This window comes from Silurus meridionalis, chromosome 13 (genome assembly GCF_014805685.1).
Source record: "Silurus meridionalis isolate SWU-2019-XX chromosome 13, ASM1480568v1, whole genome shotgun sequence".
NCBI lineage: Eukaryota > Metazoa > Chordata > Actinopteri > Siluriformes > Siluridae > Silurus > Silurus meridionalis.
In genome coordinates, this window is record NC_060896.1 from 9,519,822 (window position 1) to 9,532,567 (window position 12,746).

General features: G+C 37.4%; 1 protein-coding gene across 3 annotated transcripts in view; it reads left to right on the forward strand.

The window, feature by feature from the left end:
* Positions 1-12,746, forward strand: part of tspan9a (tetraspanin 9a) — a 217,080-nt gene that overhangs the window by 80,555 nt on the left and 123,779 nt on the right. For all 3 annotated transcript variants that reach the window (XM_046864445.1, XM_046864446.1, XM_046864447.1), the window contains one exon: positions 10,618-10,700. The gene's annotated coding sequence lies outside the window, so the exon portion shown is untranslated. The remainder of the gene's footprint in view (positions 1-10,617; positions 10,701-12,746) is intronic.

Below are 12,746 nucleotides of genomic sequence, written 5' to 3' on the forward strand. Positions count from 1 at the left end.
GTACAATTTGCCAAAGGTGATTCTGTACATCCCAGAGCAGTTCAATAGGATTTTGGTGTGGTGACTGGGCAGGCCATTCCATGATAAAAAGCACTTCAGTGGATGGTATGTTCTCTAAATAAGATAATCCAGATAGAATTGCATGGTGTTGAAGTGTAAAATGGTTGTCAAATGTCAAATTTAGAATAATCTGTCAACTAAATTTTCTTTAACTAATTTACTGTCCAGTTCTGTAAGTTGTATTTTTTATGAGTTTTTACTGGCAACAAAAAGAACTGTGTCTCAAAAACAATAATTGGTATTTCCAAACTTTTGTCAAAGAGGCAATAAAAAATCATCAGGCACTTTTTTAAAGCTGTGGTTTACTGAAGATTGTTGTATTTACTGCATCCTTGTCGACTTGTAAATCTTGTAAAAGGTCAGAATTTGTAATGAGCTGTAATACGCTTAATTGAAATGTGACACCAGCCGACACGTTTAGGGCCGTGCCTTTTTTTTTTTTTATGTCACAAAAGTACAGCATTTGCTAGATTTTTCCATGAGCTTTGCTATCTGCCACCACTACACCCATGTAGTCTTTTAGAGTACGCAGCTAATTTTAGGCTGAATGCCATTTCGAGTTGCTTAGTCAGACGGTCACGAGTGCACATGCGAACAGATGCCGGGAGCTGAGGCGTTAAGGAATTTTGCATTTATGCACCAGGGAAATGTTTGGAGAACGGACATCCCTGTTGAAGTTTCCGGGGGGGACTGCAGGACTGTGTAGTTATTACTGTACATTCATAGTACATACTTCTCTCCCTGTGTCTTCAGACAGATCTTACACCAATTACAGTATGTTGTACATTTAATGCGATTTAGTAACGCCTGAACCTTTAACGACAAAGCATTTGTACTAGAGTGCATTTGTCTTTTTTCTATTCCTTGTTGCTGAAATTAAAGCTCATTCTTTGGCATAAATTAAGCACTTGGCAAGGGACCCTGCATGAAAAATGGTTAATTCCAAGTAGATGCTAATGAGAAACCAGCCTGGGAATAAGGGTGGATTAAACCCAAATTGCAGAGGTTTTAGACGCCATCCACCAGATGTACACGGTAATCATTTCTAGCACAGGTGCACAGTGTAACATTACGCAGTGTGGCAAATGTGGTATTTCGGTTCTACTTTGGCTATTTGCACACTCATATCTAATTAGTTAATAAGCACTAGCCAAGATTTAAGAGTGTAAAGTCCATTTAGTGTATAAAGTATTAGTACTAACTATATTAATCATTGCCAGACAGAAGACATGTTGTAAAATGAAAGGGAAATTTTTAGCTACTTGTGTCAGTCTTTCAGCAAATTCTACTAATGAGCTGCTTTAGGATTGTTCTTGTCATAAATCTCAGCTTTTACCTCCCTCAGAATTCTCTTACGCATTACCTATGATGATCCTGTCAAAGTATTTTTTGGTGACGGACCAATTTCTTTTGAGCACCTCTACACGTTTCTGGTCCTGACCATTGTATCTTGATTTAGAATGGAAAAAAAAAACACAGGGGAAAAAAAAAATCCATTGACACGATCAGCAGAGTCATTTCGAATGAACGCTGGCCAATTTTGATCTGCCGACAATCGATCCAAGCATCTAGCGTGTGATGGATGAAGCTCTGATGTAACTGATGGCAAGAGCAGAAGTATTTGATTCAACATTTAAAGTGTTTACCCTAGCATGCAAAAAGCTGCTTAATTAAAATTAATACGATGAATGCAATTAAGGTGATTAGTTGGATGAAGAGGGCAGCCCTTCATGCACATCGGTAATTAGTGAAACGTGAACACTGAGCTGAACACATTAAGGCCTTTAGAGAGTCAGAGAAGTACTAATATTGTTAGGCAGACTTCATTAAAGCAGTAAGTATATTAACGCCATTCAGGAAAACTCTAAATAACAGCTCTGGTGCTGTCAAAGCTTTAAGTTTCATAGGTTTTCTGCCTCAAATAGTGTCCTAACTGCTCCAATTGGTGTTGTTAGTGTGGAGTTCTATTGATTAGGTTTGGCAAGTGCACAGAACAGCAAGGCTGATTCAGAAAAACTAATATTTTTTAACAAAAGTATGGAACATTGGCTGTACCCAAGCCCACTTGCTGATTATACTAACACTCTTGTGGCTAAATGAGTAAAATCTCCGAAACCTTTCTCCAAAATCTAGTGGATCATCTTCCCATAAGAGTGGAGGTTATTATAACAGCAATTGGAAACTTAATGTGCAATAGGATGTTCAAAAGAACACATGCTAATCTTATGGTCAGGTGTCCACAAACTTTTTTTCATGTAGTGTTTGTCATTAGAGATTATAAGAAGCAAACTCAGCAAATTGAGTATTAAAAATGACTTAATTAAGAGCTGAATCTTCACTTCACTTATTATTTTATAAGGAATTGCTGCCTGCAGATTTCACCACAGTACAAAACATTGAAAATTTCTCAGTGTGATCCACTCTGCTTTGGTGACTGCATCGGCTCTGGGGGAGGAAGGAAGGAAACTCTTCAAATGGATAATGAAGTTTACATTTGCACTAGTCATCGCATTGCTGCTGATTAATTCTAATTTCCCACACAGAGTTCATAAAAACAATCCACACATGTTTGTGTGAGTAATGACACAGTGGGCTGTATTCGGAGTTCACTTTAGATTTCATAAGATATGTTAATATTTACTCAGGGAAAGTTCTATGTACTCAGTTTCGGATTACAAAGGTGCTTACACTGATTTTTCAAGACGGCCCATTCATGTGATTAAAATAACCTGCACAAAGTTCCCAATTATGCGGATGATGTTTTTCACATGTAGATATTTATTAACAGCATCTGGACCACAGCATAATCACATCATTCTATAGCAGAAATAGGGAAAATATAAACCCAGAGTAGTGTGTAATATATATATATATATATATATATATATATATATATATATATATATATATATATATATATATATATATATATATATATACTGTATATATATGAAAATTAATCAATGCAGTTTGTTGTGTCATGATGGCTTCACCCTCATTATCAGGCAGTGATATTATTATTTTATTAAAAAAAAAACATTTATTATATGTGTTCAATTTAATAAATACTAGTTTTAAATAATTTTTATATCATTGTTAATTTAGTGAGATTAAATTAAAGACAGCATGTGGGTGGGATTGTAGGGTTTTTTCTATCTGGCTCTTACTTCATTACTTCATTACAGGGTTACAGAGTTATGACTCGCCTCTTTCAACTTTAAAATCTGAGGTTTTGAGATGATAAAAAACTTTCTTTCAGCTTCTCCCATCAGGGGTCGCCACAGCGGATCATCCGCATGTTTGATTTGGCACATGTTTTTACGCTGGATGCCCTTCCTAACGCAACCCTCTCCATTTATCCGGGCTTGGGACCGGCACTAAGAGTGGCTGGGGTTGGTTCCCTGACCGGGGATTGAACCCAGGCCGTAGTGGTGAGAGCGCCACATCCTAACCACTAGACCACCAGGGAGGTTTTGAGATGATATTGAGCTGCAATGAGGTGTTTGGCTTTATGTGTCTTGCTGTTTATACTCCACACTGTGCATTCTGTAGCCTTGCACAGCACGTTTTTTACTCTCATGTCACATAGAATAGAGAGGGTGTGTGTGTGTGTGTGTGTGTGTGTGTGTGTGTGTGTGTGTGTGTGTGTGTGTGTGTGTTTGGGGGTGCACTGTTTCCCTTCAGAAGAGATTACTGTATTAGGCAGGATGACACAAAGAGGTAGCAATGCAAAGTAGGCAGGTTATAGTTTGAGACATTTGACGAATTTATTCTTTTTTTTTTGCTTTTTTGAACACTCTAGGCAAAAACAATGAGCGATTAATTTCAGAAACAGTTTGGATACTTTGGCTTCACTTTCCTTTAACACACTCAGCGATGAATCCTGACTGAGTAAAAATTCCATACAAGAGACTTTGTGATGCATTGTGTTCTCATTATTGCACAGTTATAGCTTTTAATATTTTGTGTGGATTTCTGCTTATCGGTGTGTATTTACAGTACATCTGTTGGCTTGATAACATTTTAATGAGGCTGAGGAGGTGTCAAGGCTGGGTTCATATTCAAAAATGACCTAATAGCTGAGATCAGATCCGTAGAGCGCAAGCAGCTGGTCTGGGCAATGGTGTAAGCCAGAATGTACTACAGTTTGTCAGGCTTTATGGTTTTAACATAAAGATTACAACAGCGTGGGGGATTATAGGCTATGGTGGGTCTTGTAAAAGTAAGGAAAAAGGAAGAGCAATTAATTAGAAAGAAAAAAGTGCTGACAAAAAAACTTTGGAATTTCAAAGTTTGGAGAATTTAAAAGAAGTTGTGGATGTGAGCCACTCTAGCCTGAGATTTTTTCTGATCTGAGAACTAAACAGGATTAACTGTGTTAAGACATTACACTCATATGCAACATTACTACCTAGCTTTTTACTTGAGAGATTAGGATTCTGTGCCTAAAGTGATGGATGGTTTGTTTCATCATTCAGTAAATCTGATTCTGTTCTAGGGTTAGTTTCTTATATTTTATTTAGATACAATATTGATAGGATTCTCGAATTTCTTTTCTGCTTCGGATGATCTTGAGTCTCTGAATGCAAATGCATTTTTACTGAAAAAAACAATTTAGGCAGCTATTGCTTTTTTTTCTTTTTTTGGCAATATCTTAACCAGGCCACTGCTTCATGGAAGCAGAGATTAATAAGAGAAAGCGATTGGAACGAGGTCAGCATTGTTTGTACAAGATTCCAAGACAGCATAATAAGCTCTGCTCTCAGGGAGGAAGTGGCGGCATGAGCCAATCATGGGCTTCCTTGAGTCCATGCATGCAGAATTTGGCGTGTATATTTCACCCTCCCTCAATATAATATCAAGTGTCTGGATTTTAAGCACATAATTGACAGGAAATTGGATTGAAATTTAAAAGTTAATGGGAGCATTAGATTTACCAGTTCTCCAGACATATTTTTATTTAGCAATCATGTCTGGCAGAATAATGTTGCTAAATTCTGAACATGAATCTGATAAATGTTCCTGCACATGTGTTTATTTCAGCTGACATACGGTGTACATAGGCATTTACATAACACTGATATAAGTTGACATAGTAGCTGATGTAATGCCTGAGGTTTCTAGCACTGACTCTAAACACATTGTGGATGTTATGAATAAAAATGACCGCAACCTGGAGGGAAATAAGGCATTCTCTATTTTCTAAACAGAGATACATTGACTCAGTAGCAAAGTTTCTATATAGTGTAATTCTGGCATCTCTAATAATGCTTTGATAAAATAACTTCCTCAAACACAGAATCTAAATGCATCATGATGCAAAAAAAATCATTTAATAATCGCATTTTACCAGCATGACCTGAAATCACATGAATTCATTTGGTGTCTAAAGCCAATCCTTGGAATTTTACTCTGATTTGTCTACTTTTTTATTGCTCTTAAGTAAAACAAGTTTCCTTTACTCTCTAAAGGGTTTCATTAATACTCATGGAGCTGCTATTCAGCTCTTTCTTTAACCTGTGACTTTATTGTTCTGTCCTTTTCATCTTTCAACTTAACGTCTCATATCTGCTGTCTGTCTCTGCGCTGATAAACAGTGTTATTTGTCTATAAATAATATTTGCATTCGACTGATTTCCACATCGTGCATTCAGTGCACAGAACTAGGCTTCGCTGCCCTTAAAATGTATCTAGTGTCGCACGGCAGTGTATTCATCAAAATGTAAAGCATAGCTTCTTTTAGATAAATTACAACTCTGCCACAAGGTCCTGTGGTAATTCAGCTGTGCAGTAGCCTTGACATTTATACAATATTTAGGATTTCTGCTTCATTTATAGAGGAGTGTGCATCTGGGTTGGTGTTTAAGGAGATTATTGAAGTTTTACTAGCAGTTGGAGATGGGTTTTGGTAAGAATCCTCCAATTACTGTCTAAACTTTCTTTTCACTATCCCAGTGTCAAAAGGGGTCCCTTCAGGTTCTCAAACAAATGCCGGTTTATGGATCAGTTATATATGAATGAGCCGTGTGATTATAAAATTTTGCATGGTGTTTTTGGAACAGCATCCCATCCTGAAGGTGTTCTAATGGCACCTAAAACCCAGGATAGGCTTCAGATCCTGACCAGAATGTTTGCAGCAGATGAATGAATACATGCATAAGTCACATTAATAACCATAATAGTTATTATATTATATTATATTATATTATATTATATTATATTATATTATATTATATTATATTATATTATATTATATTATATTGAATGTTTTTCACATTTAGATGACTGAAATATGTTGCAATAAAAAAATATTTTGTCCTTTGAGGGACATTGTTTGCTTTCCACTCAAAACTGTAAGTAGGTATAATTTTCAGAACACACCGTTTACCACATTGCCTTGGAGCAGGCAAGTCCTTACTTTGATGCATGTTTTTTTATTTTTATTCAGCCGTTGGGGAAAAATGCATGCACTGAAACACTGTGACTCTGTAACAGTCAGGAAACTTTGTCAGGGACAGCAATATGAAAGGAAGTTGACATGCAAAGTGCAAAAAACAGGCAACGAGAGCAAGCGTGTTTCCCCGTAACGTTCACATGTTGTGTTTGATCCACTCCAAGGCTCATACATCATGCCGTGTCTCATGAACCCTGCTGAGCAGTGTGGCAATATTATCAAATATCAGTGTAGGATTCATGTTAATATGTTCCTGGCTGTGTGTATCCAAAGCATCAACAAGAAGTGAAAAGATTGTATTGTATTTATCTTATTGCCTGGAAACGTAAATACTGTAGTCTCTCTTAATGCCTGGTTAAAGTAATGGTTCCATTCAACCACCTTTTGCTTTATATGATGTTTGAATAGGCTTTATATTAGACAGTTTTTTTTTTTTTTAAAGTTGATGTTTTTCAGTTTTCAAAGTGTCCTGGATGAGTCACTCCTGTGGTCTTTGCTTTTCATGGCCTATATGTATGGGCTTAGAGATGTGAATAAAAAACTAGGGCACTATTGGCTTTATAAGGGCAAGAACAGCTCAGGATGCTAAACCACATCCCAGCATGCAGGGGATCCTGGGAATTTCATTAGCAGTGCTGGCAAAGTGCCAATTTATTTATCTAGCGCAAATAAATGTACTTTTTAGGATCTGACTAAATGAAATGGAAATAACTGTTGCATGATTGTTCTAAAATGTTTCATTTGGTGTTTGTGACTTAAATGTTTAATTCCGATTTAATTTTCACTTTAAAATGCAGACACCTGGCCAAACGATTGTATGTGCTTTTTTAACATTCTATTCCCATTTGCTGTTATAATAACTTCCACTCTTTAGGAACGTGTTCCACTACATTATGGACTGTGCTTATGTAGATTTGTGCTCATTCAACCGTAAGAATGTAAGTAAAGTCAGGTACTGATGTAGGTTAAGGAGGCCTGGAGTTCAGACAGCATTCCAATTTATTCCAAAGGTGTTCAATTAGGTGGAGATCGGAGCGCTGTATCAGGGCCATTCAAGATCTTCCACTCCGGCCCATGTAAACCATAGGTTGCGTTGTGCTTAGTTATTCTGGAACAGGTTTGGTTTCAAATGAAGGAAAAATATAATGTTACCACATCCAAAGACAATCCTATACAATTGTGTGCCTCTAACTTTGTGGTAACAGTTTAGGGAAGAACCCAATGCATTATATTCACATTAATGGTATTGGGGGCAGGTTGCCTTGATATTTACACAGGGGAATTGTCCTCTGTGAACCACTTCTTTCTCTTTAATGCAGTTCTCCATCGTTTGATCAGCACAATGCTCAAAATGTATGTGAAATGCAGGTCAAATGTAATTAAATGTTTGCATTATGCATTAACTTACTGGGAAAAATGTGATTAGGATGGCTGTGGGATTATTGTTGGAGCCAGATGGGCAGGTTTGTCTGTTTCTGAAACTGTTGGTCGGTTATTGATTTTCACGCACAACACTCTCTTGAGTTTGCACACATTTGCAAAGGTGTTGCTATAAAACACTCAAACATGAAATGCACACTTGATCTCATGTAATTTAAGTGTTTTACTTAATTATTTTAAATGTTCCATGCAAGCGGACTTCAAGTAATTCACTCATGTCACTTGTGGCCAACTAAGTGACAGTAATAATAATGGTGATTGAAAGTGCTTAGACAGCACCCTACTGTCACTGCATTGAGCTCAAGCTGCTGGAAGAAGAGCCCTCGACCTTGCTGTCAACAGACTCACTGAACCCCAGCCCCCCAAAGCACTCGGCTCAGAAATGTTCCCGGGAATGATGGGTGATGAAAAAACAGGCTGTGGGTTTGAAAGAAAAAGATGTTGGCTTATTTTATCCATTCTCATTTAACGGGGCTATGCTGCTAATAGATTTCCATTAAGTGATCCAGCCAGAGAGTGAACTGTATTATTTCTGGCACAGAATAGGCACTGAGGTGGTCTTCAGTGAATGAGAGATTTAAATGAATACTTGGCATAAATCATAGCAGGCATTGTTTAAAATGTTTTTTTAAAGTTTCAACAATTTCAACAACACCAATTCCAATTGAGACACTGTAAATTTGAAATAAAAACAGAATGCATAAGAATATTTTCAAATATTCATATTTTATTCACAATAAAACAAAAAGCAAATGTTTCAATTCATTTGGAATTTTTTGGTTGCCAGAGATTAAAACATTCAGAACAGGGCCATGTTTACCACTGTTTAGCATATATGTCTGTGTGTATACATCTGTGAACTTAGGAGACTAGTTGCTGAAGTTTTGGGAGAGAAATGCTGTCTCATATACAGTATGTCTGATACAAGTTGCTTGCAGTTCAACAGTTCTGGGTGTCCTTTGTTGTGTTTTTCATTTTATGAAATCGTCTTACTGACAGGTTGTCAGTTGACCTCATTAGGTGCAAAATGTTTCTTCAACTGTTTCATTTTAATAACACTTACTTTTTCCAAACTTTTTTGAGATGTGTCACAGCCATCAAATTCAAAATTACATAATTTTTTTTACTTAAAATGGTACATTTCCACAGTTTAAATATTTTATATGTTTTCTATGTTCCATTGTAAATAAAATATGGGTTTATGAGCCTTGATTACAAATGATTACATTTTGTTTTTATTAAAATTGTACTAATTGTCCCAACTAATTTAAATTAGGGCCTTATATGTTGAATCTTAATGTGTTGTCTTTGTCGCATAACATGAACTGGTATTTAAACATTTTTTAACTGTACAATATCGATTTATTTATCATATATTTTATTATAATTTTGTTGGTGCCAACACAAACATTCAAATTAAACTATCAATAAATAATTAGTCATGTTTAATGTATGTGTAGATATTCTATATTGTTTCATATATGTGGACCCCTGATTATCATCTGAGAATCTGTTGCCACAAAGCTGCAAGGCCACAATTATCTTCAATGTCTTTGCAGGCTGTAGCATAACAGTGCCAGTTTACATTGAACCAAGGGGTACATACATGTTCCAGCATGACAATTTCCAACTTTGGGTTCATGACACATACTGTGTGTCAGACCTCCTCATGTAACAGCAGTGCATGTCCTCACTAATGCTCTTGTGACCGAATGAGCACGTATCCCTACACCACATTATCTAAAATGTAGTGGAAAGCCTTTTTTTGGGCTCATCAGTGTGATAATAAGATTTCCACATACTTTTGGCTTTATAGTATATCCCTCCATGTACATTGCGTTCGAGCAAATCTGTATATCCATTTCCACAGCCTCATTTTCCTCTACTCACTCTGTATTGACCGTATCTGAGAGAGAGAGAAATGAGTTCTCAGAAATGCAGTCCATCCAGTCGAAGACAACACATTGTTCCCCCTCTCTCTCGCTCTCTCTCTCTCTCTCTCTCTCTCTCTCTCTCTCTCTCTCTCTCTCTCTCCCTTTCCTCTTCCCGCTCAGTTCATCAACACAGATAGGTCGTTCATTTCACACTGCACTTTTTTCATTTAACCTGCAGTGGAACATTTCATTATTTAAAAATCGAATTGATCTGAGTCTATCATTAGCACATTACGCTGTAATTGCTTTGTAATTTTAATAAGATCATTCTAAATTCACTCATTACCGGCAGTGCGAACAACATTTTATAGTGTGGTGATCTGTGAGAATTCTCTCTTCTCTCAATCTGAAGAAAAAAAAAAAATCATTACCCTTGATAATATCTTGCAGAATGAGTCAGGGTATCTCTTTCCCAGGTTTCCCTTATGTGGTATTTAAGAGCGAGAGCGAAAGCTCACCTTGCACAGAATAAAGCCGACACCTCAGAATTTTGAAGTAGGGTATGACCCTCATGCATAGTGTCAGAGGTGATGACTTATCAGCTGGAACACACTCAGATGCATACATACAAAGATGCACCCAGAATGAGAATTAAATAGGAAGGAAAACAAATGCGTTCTGTCTGTGCACAATATAGTATCGTTAAAAACAAAAGAGACAATTAAAAGTCATTACTTTAAAGGAGAAATTGATTTTTTTTTTCTCTTTCTCTCTCTTTGCTTTTCTTAGGAGAAGAGGCTGAGTGAATCCTGAAGACTGAATAAGAAAAGAAGCTCAAACCTTGGCTGGAAGCCCACTAACGTGAACAGAAGGTATATCAGAATTGTAGTGGGTGGGAAGCACAATTTTGTCATCACTAATGGTCAGATAAGTAAAGGTTTAGAGTTTTTTAAAGGTAGAATCAGTTTTTTCTGTGCAGACCTGAAGTTGGGTTTCTTTCGTTTCCCTTTTCGTTCACTCACTCCATCTTGCTGTGCAGAGGAGTGAACTCAGGCAAACTGATGAGGTGAGCTGGAGATGGATGAATCTGCCTGCATTTGATGGCTTTCATTTTCTGCCACTGCAGCGAAACGTTCTGATCTTTCATCACTTTCTCATCGCTCCTTCTCCACATGCCACTCCGTTGCTCCCTCTTTTTTTTCCAAAGTCATAAAAAAAAGGCTCTGTTGGAAATGACGCACAAACTGTCTGGGGTTGCGTTAGTCTGTTGAGTTTGTTGGTTTTTGTGAGGGTGAATACAGATGTTTCATTACCCCGTGTGCTGTTTTACGACACGTCGCTTCTTAATGGCGAGCAGCCAGGAGGTGGCTCCACTCCATACTTACGTATTCCCTCGCTGTTCTTTTGAAGTGCCGTTCAAGGTGATTGAGTATCTCAAGCCTATTCTCTCTCTCCTGCTAGAAATGCATTCAGTTTTTATTACATAAATCCTTAAGCTGAGCACCGAGAGACAGAAGATGCTGCATGTTAATTCCGGCGCTTTTGTCTGGTGGGTCTTGGCTCGCCGGAGGAAAGCATAGATGCTAAATAAATGATGCGCCTCAGGCCCGCTGCATGATCTTTTGGGAGACTGTGTGCCGATATAAGACGAGAGGTTTCTAAAAGGCACAGCGAGCTCTTCCCATGGCCTCGTTCAGCGACCGCTGTTCCCAGCATGTTTTCAGCATTTCAAGAAGCTCAATGATGTTCTTCTATTTCCTCTGATGCTTCTAACGTCGAGAGGCCGATGTGAGTGGGTTGAAGAGCGTTCAGCTGTCCGGGAATAAAGTAAAATTATACATTCCACTTCAGAGTTATTGGCACCCTTTCAAGAAAACAAGCAGCACATAATATCCTCATGCAAATTCTTCCTGGCAAATGTTCAATTGCTTTATACTTTTGAACTATTCAATTTATGGCCCCTTGATTTTGGCCAAAACACTGTGGACACCTGATCATAAGATTAGTGTGTTTTTTAAACCTCCCATTTCATATTCAGTCCCCATTTGCTGTTATAATAACCTCCACTCTTCTGGAAAGATTTAAGATTTAACACTATGTTTTGGAAAGTGCTTGTGGTGATTCAAGCTCATTCAACTACAAAAGTGTAAGTACAGTGAGGTACTGCTGTAGAGTCCTGGTTCAGTGTTCCAAATCATCCCAAAAGTGTTCAGTAGTGTTAAGGTCAGCGCTTTATAGCAGGCCACTCAACATTTTCTGATTCAATCCATGCAAACCATATGTTCATGGAACTTGTTTTGTGCACAGAGGCATTGTCATGCTGGAACAGATTTGTCTTTTAGTTCAAGTGAAGTGAAAATTGAATGCTACTTCATCCAAAGACATGGGTCATAGAAGACATGCAGGTGGTTCATTTGAAAGAGATAGATGTAGAGGACTTTGAATAGAGACGGATGATCTGCTGTCGTGAACCCTAACGTGAGCAGCCGAAAGGTAGGTTTTTGTAAATGAGTTAAATAAATGTTTAGAATAATTTGCAAGGAATTCTGACCATTCTGGTTATTTTTTATGCTCTTGTATATGTTTGTAAATGTAAATGCTTCACCCAATTGATTCAAATTATTTTGTCACCCACAAAACTCGAGGACTTAAAATTGAGGACTTTACAGTAAAAGCAGGTTTTATATGCTAACTCCTTCCTCTTCACATGTTTTGTCCAAATTGTATACCCAATGCTATTTGACTTAATTGCAGTGTTACACAGAATTACAAATTAATACTTTTGTATCCAGCTTGATAATGAGGTCCGTTGCGTCTAATATAGTTTAATACAGTCCTTTATTTTTGCTGCCAATTATTCTGGGAATGACTGTAGGTGTAGTGGGCGATTGTGGTCTAGTGCCGACACAAATTCACTC